Source organism: Pinus tabuliformis, chromosome Q, assembly GCF_031772625.1.
Source record: "Pinus tabuliformis cultivar Carrire ecotype Pingquan chromosome Q, CPIR1, whole genome shotgun sequence".
Classification (NCBI taxonomy): domain Eukaryota; kingdom Viridiplantae; phylum Streptophyta; class Pinopsida; order Pinales; family Pinaceae; genus Pinus; species Pinus tabuliformis.
The window spans coordinates 808135915-808144350 of NC_142296.1; positions in this window are offsets into that span (position 1 = coordinate 808135915).

Sequence of the window (8436 nt, forward strand, 5' to 3'; positions counted from 1 at the left end):
CATTTCCAACCGCAAAAGCCTACCACGCACGCAAGATGCAAGGGAAAAGCCAACCCCTCGATCAAACATATGGGCCAACACATCTATCAAAACCTCAAAGCCAACGCAACCACGAACAATGTGCACTTTGAAAGGAATGCCAACCCTTGACTTTACAACAAGGAGAACAACGCCTCACATCGCCTGATGGAAAAAGAAAGCAAGAGGGAGGGTAGGTGGTTTACAACCAAAACCCTTCCATGTCCCTCTTAAATGTATGCATCTCAACCGACAATGCCAACACGGAAAGAGCACAAGCACAAGACACCGGCACCATAAACAGTTGAACAATGAAGAGCCTAGCCATCACAAGGAGCCACACCACAACAACCCATACAACTCCCAAAACTTGGAGCAGAAGGGGAATTGTTCTCATATGCCTCCAAGGACAAGCATGGCCAACATTACCGCTCATGCACTACCGAGTGGGTATGGAGAGAAGATTAAAATCGGACACCCTACAAACGACCCAAGGCCATTCTTGAGGCAAACCCGAAAAACCAACTCAATTACCGACCCACCTTTCACACGAAAAGCAAAACCCTCCACACCAAATAGGGAGGAGGTGAAAAATATAACGAGGAGCCAATTTCAATGTAGCCACAAATGGCTGCCCAGCCCAATCAAAATTCTCTATTCGCAACAACCAACGGGCACGATAGCGACATAGGCAACGACAGAGTTTTGGGGCTTCCATCTGGGACCTGCAACAACGAAGGCTCAAAGGAGCACCGAGAAAACTTTCAACATTCTTATCGATGGGATGGGAAAGAGGGATGGGGATGAGCATGGCCCACATTACCGCTCATGTGCTATCGAGCGGGGATGGAGTGAAGATGAAAACCGGTCGCCCTTCAAATGACCCAAGGCCATCGTTCAGGCAAACCCGAAAACAAAACTCGATGACCAACCCACCTTTCACACTGAAAGAAAACCTATCGGTGGTATCATCGGGAGGGGCACGAGGGGACCAGGACGAGCCAGGGAGCCACACCACAAAAGCCCATATAGCTCCAAGAACTTGGAGAGCAGAAGGGGAATTGTTCACATATGCCTCCCAGGCCGAGCCTGGCCAACATTACTGCTCATGCGCTACCGAGTGGGGATGGATAGAAGATGAAAATCGACCGCCCTACAAATGACCCAAGGCCATCGTTCAGGAAAACTCGAAAACACAACTCGATTACCAACCCACCTTTCACACGGAAATAAAACCTGTCGCTGGTATCATCTGGAGGGGCACGCGGGGAATGGGACGAGCCAGGGAGCCACACCACAACAGCCCATATAGCTCCAAGAACTTGGAGATCAGAAGGGGAATTGTTCACATATGCCTCCCAGGCCGAGCCTGGCCAAGATTACCGCTCATGCGCTACCAAGCGGGGATGGAGAGAAGATGAAAATCGGCCGCCCTACAAATGACCCAAAGCCATCGTTCAAGCAAACCTGAAAACACAACTCAATTACCAACCCACCTTTCACACAGAAAGAAAACCTGTCGCTGGTATCATCTGGAGGGGCACACGGGGACCAGGACGAGCCACGGAGCCACACCACAATAACCCAAACATCTCCAAGAACTTGGAGAGCGGAAGGGGAATTGTTCACATATGCCTCCCAGGCCTAGCGTGGCCAGCATTACCGCTCATGTGCTACTGAGTGGGGATGGAGAGAAGATGAAAATCGGCAACCCTACAAATGACCCAAGGCCATCGTTCAGGCACACGCAAAAACACAACTCGATTACCAACCCACCTTTCACACGGAAAGAAAACCTGTCGCTGGTATCATCTGGAGGGGAATAAGGGGGACCAGGACTAGCCAGGGAGCCACACCACAATAGCCCATCCAGCTCCAAGAACTTGGAGAGCGGAAGGGGAATTGTTCACATATGCCTCCCAGGCTGAGCCTAGCCAACATTACCGCTCATGCGCTACCGAGTGGGGATGGAGAGAAGATGAAAATCGGCAGCCCTAAAAACGACCCAAGGCCATCGTTCAGGCAAACACGAAAACACAACTCAATTACCAACCCACCTTTCACACGGAAAGGAAACCTATCGCTACTATCATCTAAAGGGGCACACGGGGACCAAGACGAGCCAGGGAGCCACACCAAAATAGCCCATACAGCTCCAAGAACTTGGAGAGAGGAAGGGGAATTGTTCACATATGCCTCCCAGGCCGAGCCTGGCCAACATTACCACTCATGCGCTACCGAGTGGGGATGGAGAGAAGATGAAAATCAGCCGCCCTACAAACGACCCAAGGCCATCATTCAGGCAAACACAAAAACACAACTCAATTACCAACCCACCTTTCACATGGAAAGGAAACCTGTCGCTGGTATCATCTGGAGGGGCACGCAGGGACCAAGACGAGCCAGGGAGCCACACCACAACAGCCCATACAGCTCCAAGAACTTGGAGAGCGCAAGTGGAATTGTTCACATATGCCTCCCAGGCCGAGCCTGGCCAACATTACTGCTCATTCACTACCGAGTGGGGATGGAGAGAAGATGAAAATCGGCGCCCTACAAACGACCCAAGGCCATCGTTCAGGCAAACGCGAAAACACAACTCAATTACCAACCCACCTTTCACACAAAAAGGAAACTTGTCGCTGGTATCATCTGAAGGGGCACGCGGGGACCAAGACGAGCCAAGGAGCCACACAACAATAGCCCATACAGCTCCAAGAACTTGGAGAGCGGAAGGGGATTTGTTCACATATGCCTCCCTGGCCGAGCCTGGCCAACATTACTGCTCATGCGCTACCGAGTGGGGATGGAGAGAAGATGAAAATTGACTTCCCTACAAACAACCCAAGGCCATCGTTCAGGCAAACGTGAAAACACAACTCAATTACCAACCCACCTTTCACACGGAAAGAAAACCTGTCGCTGGTATCATCTGAAGGGGCACGCGGGGACTAAGACGAGCCAGGGAGCCACACAACAACAACCCATACAACTCCAAGAACTTGGAGAGCGGAAGGGGAATTGTTCACATATGCCTCCCAGGCCGAGCCTGGCCAACATTACCGCTCATGCGCTACCGAGTGGGGATGGAGAGAAGATGAAAATCGGCTGCCCTACAAACGACCCAAGGCCATCGTTCAGGCAAACGCAAAAACACAACTCAATTACCAACCCACCTTTCACACGGATAGAAAACTTGTCGCTCGGATCATCTGGAATTTGAATGGGCCCCCGCATGACCGAAATGAAGCAGCAAGGGAGAGCTGGGAAAAGGAGCAGAAAGAACATGCACAAAGCCAACCTCGGGTCACAACTTAGCATTTTTAATACAGGCTCGTTGTCCCGTGCGCGCCCTCGCCCGAACGAATTTGCAAGGGCGCCCGAACGACCGAAACGAAGCCACAAGTGAGAGCCGGGAAAACAAGCTGCACGAACGTGCACAAAGCCAACCTCGGTCACAACATATCATTTTTGATACGGGCTCATTTGCCCGGGAGCGCCCTCGCACGAACGACCCGCCCGAACGAGTTCACACAGGCGCCCTCAAACGACCCGCCTAAACCATTTTGCATGGGTGCCCGAACGACCGAAACGAAACCAGAAGGGAGAGTCGGGCAAACGAGCTGCACGAACGTGGAAAAAGCCAACCTCGGGTCACAAATTAGCATTTTTGATACGGGCTCGTTCGCCCGGGTGCACCCTAGCCCGAACGACCCACACGAACGAGTTCACACTGGCGCCCTCAAACGACCCGCCCGAACGACCGAAACGAAGCGACAAGGGAGAGCCAGGCAAATGAGCTGCACGAACGTGCACAAACCCAACCTCGGGTCACAACTTAGCATTTTTTATACGGGCTCGTTAGACCGGGCGCGCCGCTCGCCTGAACGACCCGCCCGAACGAGTTCACGTGGACGCCCTCAAACGACCCGCTCGAATGACCGAAACGAAGTGACAAGGGAGAGCCGGGAAAATGAGCTGCACGAACGTGCACAAATCCAACCTCGGGTCACAAACTTAGCATTTTTTATACGGGCGCGCCCTCGCTCGAATGGCCCGCACGAACGAGTTCACCCGGGCACCCTCAAACGACCCGCCCGAACGACCGAAACAAAGCGACAAGGGAGAGCCGGGCAAACGAGCTGCACGAACGTGCACAAAGCCAACCTCGGGTCACAACTTAGCATTTTTGATATGGGCTCGTTCGCCTGGGCGCGCCCTCGCCCGAACGAGTTCACACGGGCGCCCTCAAACGACCCGCCCAAACGACCGAAACAAAGCGACAAGGGAGAGCTGGGCAAACAAGCTGCACGAACGTGCACAAAGCCAACCTCGAGTCACAACTAAGCATTTTTGACACGGGCTCGTTCGCCCGGGCGCGCCCTCACCCGAACGACCCACCCAAAAGAGTTCACGCGGGCGCCCTCAAACGACCCGCCCCAACGACCCAAACGAAGCGACAAGGGAGAGCCGGGCAACGAGCTGCACGAACGTGCAGAAAGCCAACCTCGGGTCACAACTTAGCATTTTTGATACAGGCTCATTCGCACGGGCGCTCCCTCACCCGAACGACCCCCCCGAACGAGTTCACACGGGTGCCCACAAATGACCCGCCTGAATGATTTTGGATGGACGCCCGAACGACCGAAACGAACCGACAAGGGAGAGCCGGGAAAACGAGCTGCACGAACCTACACAAAGCCAACCTCAGGTCACAACTTAGCATTTTTGATACGGCCCTCGCCAAAACGACCCGTCCGAACGAGTTCACACGGGCGCCCTCAAACGACCCGCCTGAACGAGTTCACACGGGCGCCCTCAAACGACCCGCCCGAACGATTTTGCATGGGCGCCCGAACGACTTAAACGAACCGACAAGGGAGTGTCGGGTAAACAAGCTACACGAACATGCACAAAGCTAACCTCGGGTCACAACTTAGCATTTTTGATACGGCCCTCGCCCAAACGACCCTCCTGAACGAGTTCACACGGACGCCCTCAAATGACCCGCCCGAACGAGTTCACACGGGCGCCCTCAAATGACCCGCCTGAACGATTTTGCATGGGTGCCCGAACGACCGAAACAAAATGACAAGGTAGACCCGGGCAAACGAGCTGCACGAACGTGCACAAAGCCAACCTCGGGTCACAACTTAGCATTTTTTATACGACCCTCACCCGAACGACCCGCCCGAACGAGTACACACGGGCGCCCTCAAACGACCCGCACGAATGAGTTCACACCGGTGCCCTCAAACGACCCGTCTGAACGATTTTGCATGGGCGCCCGAACGACCGAAACGAACCGACAAGGGAGAGCTGGGCAAACAAGCTGCACGAACGTGCACAAAGCCAACCTCGGGTCACAACTTAGAATTTTTGATACGACCCTCGCCCGAACGACCCGCCCGAACGAGTTCACACGGGCGCCCTCAAACGACCCACCCGAACGATTTTGCATGGGTGCCCGAACGACTGAAACGAATCGACAAGGGAGAGTCGGGCGAACGAGCTGCATGAAGGTGCACAAAGCCAACCTCGGGTCACAACTTAGCATTTTTGATACGGCCCTCGCCCGAACGACCCGCCCGAATGAGTTCACACGGGCGCCCTCAAACGACCCGCCTGAACGACCCACCCGAACGACCCGCCCGAATGAGTTCACACGGGTGCCCTCAAACGACCCGCCTGAACAACCCACCCGAACGACCCGCCCGAACGAGTTGACATGGGCGCCCTCAAACGACCCACCCGAACGATTTTTCATGGGCGCCCTAATCCAGGTGGATATTGGTGGCCACCTAGACCCCCACCATTGTCTTTCTCAGCATTTTCAGTTTCCTTAATTGTAGCACAACTTACTATTTTTAGCAGTTTTCAGGTCCTGAACTTCCGGAGCCGTTTTGAGGCCCTAAACGACGTTTTTTGGGGAATCAGGGGGCAACATGGGTTTATGGCATGGACCGATGTTGCCCGTTCAAACAATGATAGTGCTCGGATAGATCTTTCTAATGAGCTATTGTACACGTCAAACGGAGATCATATGCCAAAGTTACGACCCCGGGAAGTTGATGTACCAATTTACCCCAAACGGGGCCCACAGTTTGGCGTTTCATCTCCTAGGGTTAGGTTTTGGAATGTTAAGGGTTTTCCATTGTTTCTCAACAATAAATAGGCCTTCGAGCCTCATTGTAATACAATTCAGAGGCATGTAGCCATCACATCTCTTCTCAGAGATAAGCTACCATCGCCCTAGCTGGTTTATTTCCATTTCTGGTTGTAAGCATATTTCAGTATTTTCCATTAATGAAATGAAGTATTATGTCCGCTTCATCTTTGTGTATATGGTTATCTCTGTAATTTGTTGCGTTCCTGTTTAAATCCGGATCAGTGGTATCAGAGCAGTCTGCTTTTTCTCTGTTTTTCTTTGCATGTCCCCAACAAGGTCGGGATATAAGGAGTTAGGGCTTGAACTGGTTGAACCTTTGCAAGACCAGCCTCGAAAATCCCGACGGCCTCCCATGGCGGACGAGAAGAAAGACAAGGGGGCAGGAGATCCCATCAAAATCTTGCTCGAAGAAGCCCTCGAGCGACAACGGAACACGATGATGGACAACTTTGCCCAGATCCTTCAGCAGCTAGCCAGAAGCAACGCATCGGCTTCCAGCAGCTACTCTGGAAACGCCACACCCTTTAAGGTACAAGTTAATTTTGAAATCCCCATATTCGAGGGTCAGATAGACGCAGATGCCGTAGATAAATGGTTAAATCTGCTAGAGGGTTATTTTTCTGTTCATGAATTTTCGAGTCGGGAAAAGATTGTCTTTGCTCTTCTCAAAGCAGCCCCCCATGTCAAGGACTGGTGGGAAACCTACTGCGAGCAGAAGGATGAAAGTACTGGCTCACTATTTTCAGCCGCACCCACCTGGGATTCGTTCCGGGATGCCATCAAGGAGCAGTACTACCCTGTCGGAAGCTATGAGGATGAATACATAAAGTGGACCACGCTGCGGCAGGGAAGGGACCAAGACGTGTCGGAGTTCACCAATCTTTTCCATACCCTTCGCACAAAGTTGGGTATCAAGGATTCAGAGCAACATTTGATACTCAAATACCGTGGTTGCCTGCACAAGTACATCCAGGAAGAAATACAATTCCTAAACATCCCCTTGCTCGGCGCAGCATACCGATATGCCGTCAAGGTCGAGCAGAAGTTTAAACAAAAGAAGCGGGAATTTGGATCTGCGAATCCAAAGCAGGGGAAAGGTGCCCCTAAACCACAGAACAAAGGACAAAGCCAAGGCGGGACAGCCCAAGACAACCAGCCGAAGCTGCAAGCAAAGAACAGCGCCGCGAAGCCGAGAAAGGACACTAGAAAATGGTGCGAGTTCCATAAGAGCTCCACTCACAACACAAGTGAGTGTCGGGCCAAGCAGTCACTGGTGGCTGAGCTAAAGGTTTCAGAATCAGATGCATGTTCCGACTCTGAGTCAGAACCCGATAAGGGGTATGAAAAAGGGAAGCAGATCATTGATGCGGATCCCAGTGCCACTGTTGCTACCGCGAAGATCCAGAAAAATGAACCTGAAGATCCAGAGGAGGAGGAGCGTCTCTTCCACTCCTAGATGTGGGTAAAGGGCCCCGATATAGTTCATTGTTGATAGCGGGAGTCAAAAGAACCTCATTTCGGCAGAGGTCGTGAAGCGGTTGGGCTTACCGACCACAGCACATCCACAACCATACACCATTGGGTGGCTCCACCAAGGACGAGATCTTCGCGTGAGCCAGCAGTGTCGCCTTCCATACAACATCAAGCCCTTCACGGATGAGGTATTGTGTGACATTGCTCCCCTTGAAGTTTGTGATGTATTACTAGGACAACCATACTTGTGGAAGCGACATGCTGTGTATGAATCAAGGCCCCGTGCTGTTATTATTACATTGGGAAATAAGTTGTTCAGGATACCAGAGGTAGCACCACCTGCCGCCATCTCTTTGATTACTGCAAAACAATGCAGTAAGATCATTTCCAAAACCAGGAAATTTGTTTTCCTGATGATACGCCCTCAAGGAAAGAAGAAGACAGTGGCCGCGACCTCCAAACGGGGTCCCTCTGCACGACAACTACAGATGGACAAGGTTGTGGAGGAGTACGAGGACATCTTCACCTCCCCGACAGGGGTTCCTCTGCACTGTCAAGTCAAGCACTCCATCGATCTGACCCCAGGTGCGCCGCTACCCAATGGACCAATTTATCGGCGCTTCGTTCTGGAGAACGATGAAATCAAGAGGCAGATTCAGGAGCTCCTACAGAAAGGTCACATCCGTCCGAGTTCATCGCCCTATGGGAGCCCGATCGTGTTGGTACAGAAGAAGGATGGGACGTGGAGACTCTGTATTGACTATCGGGCGCTGAAC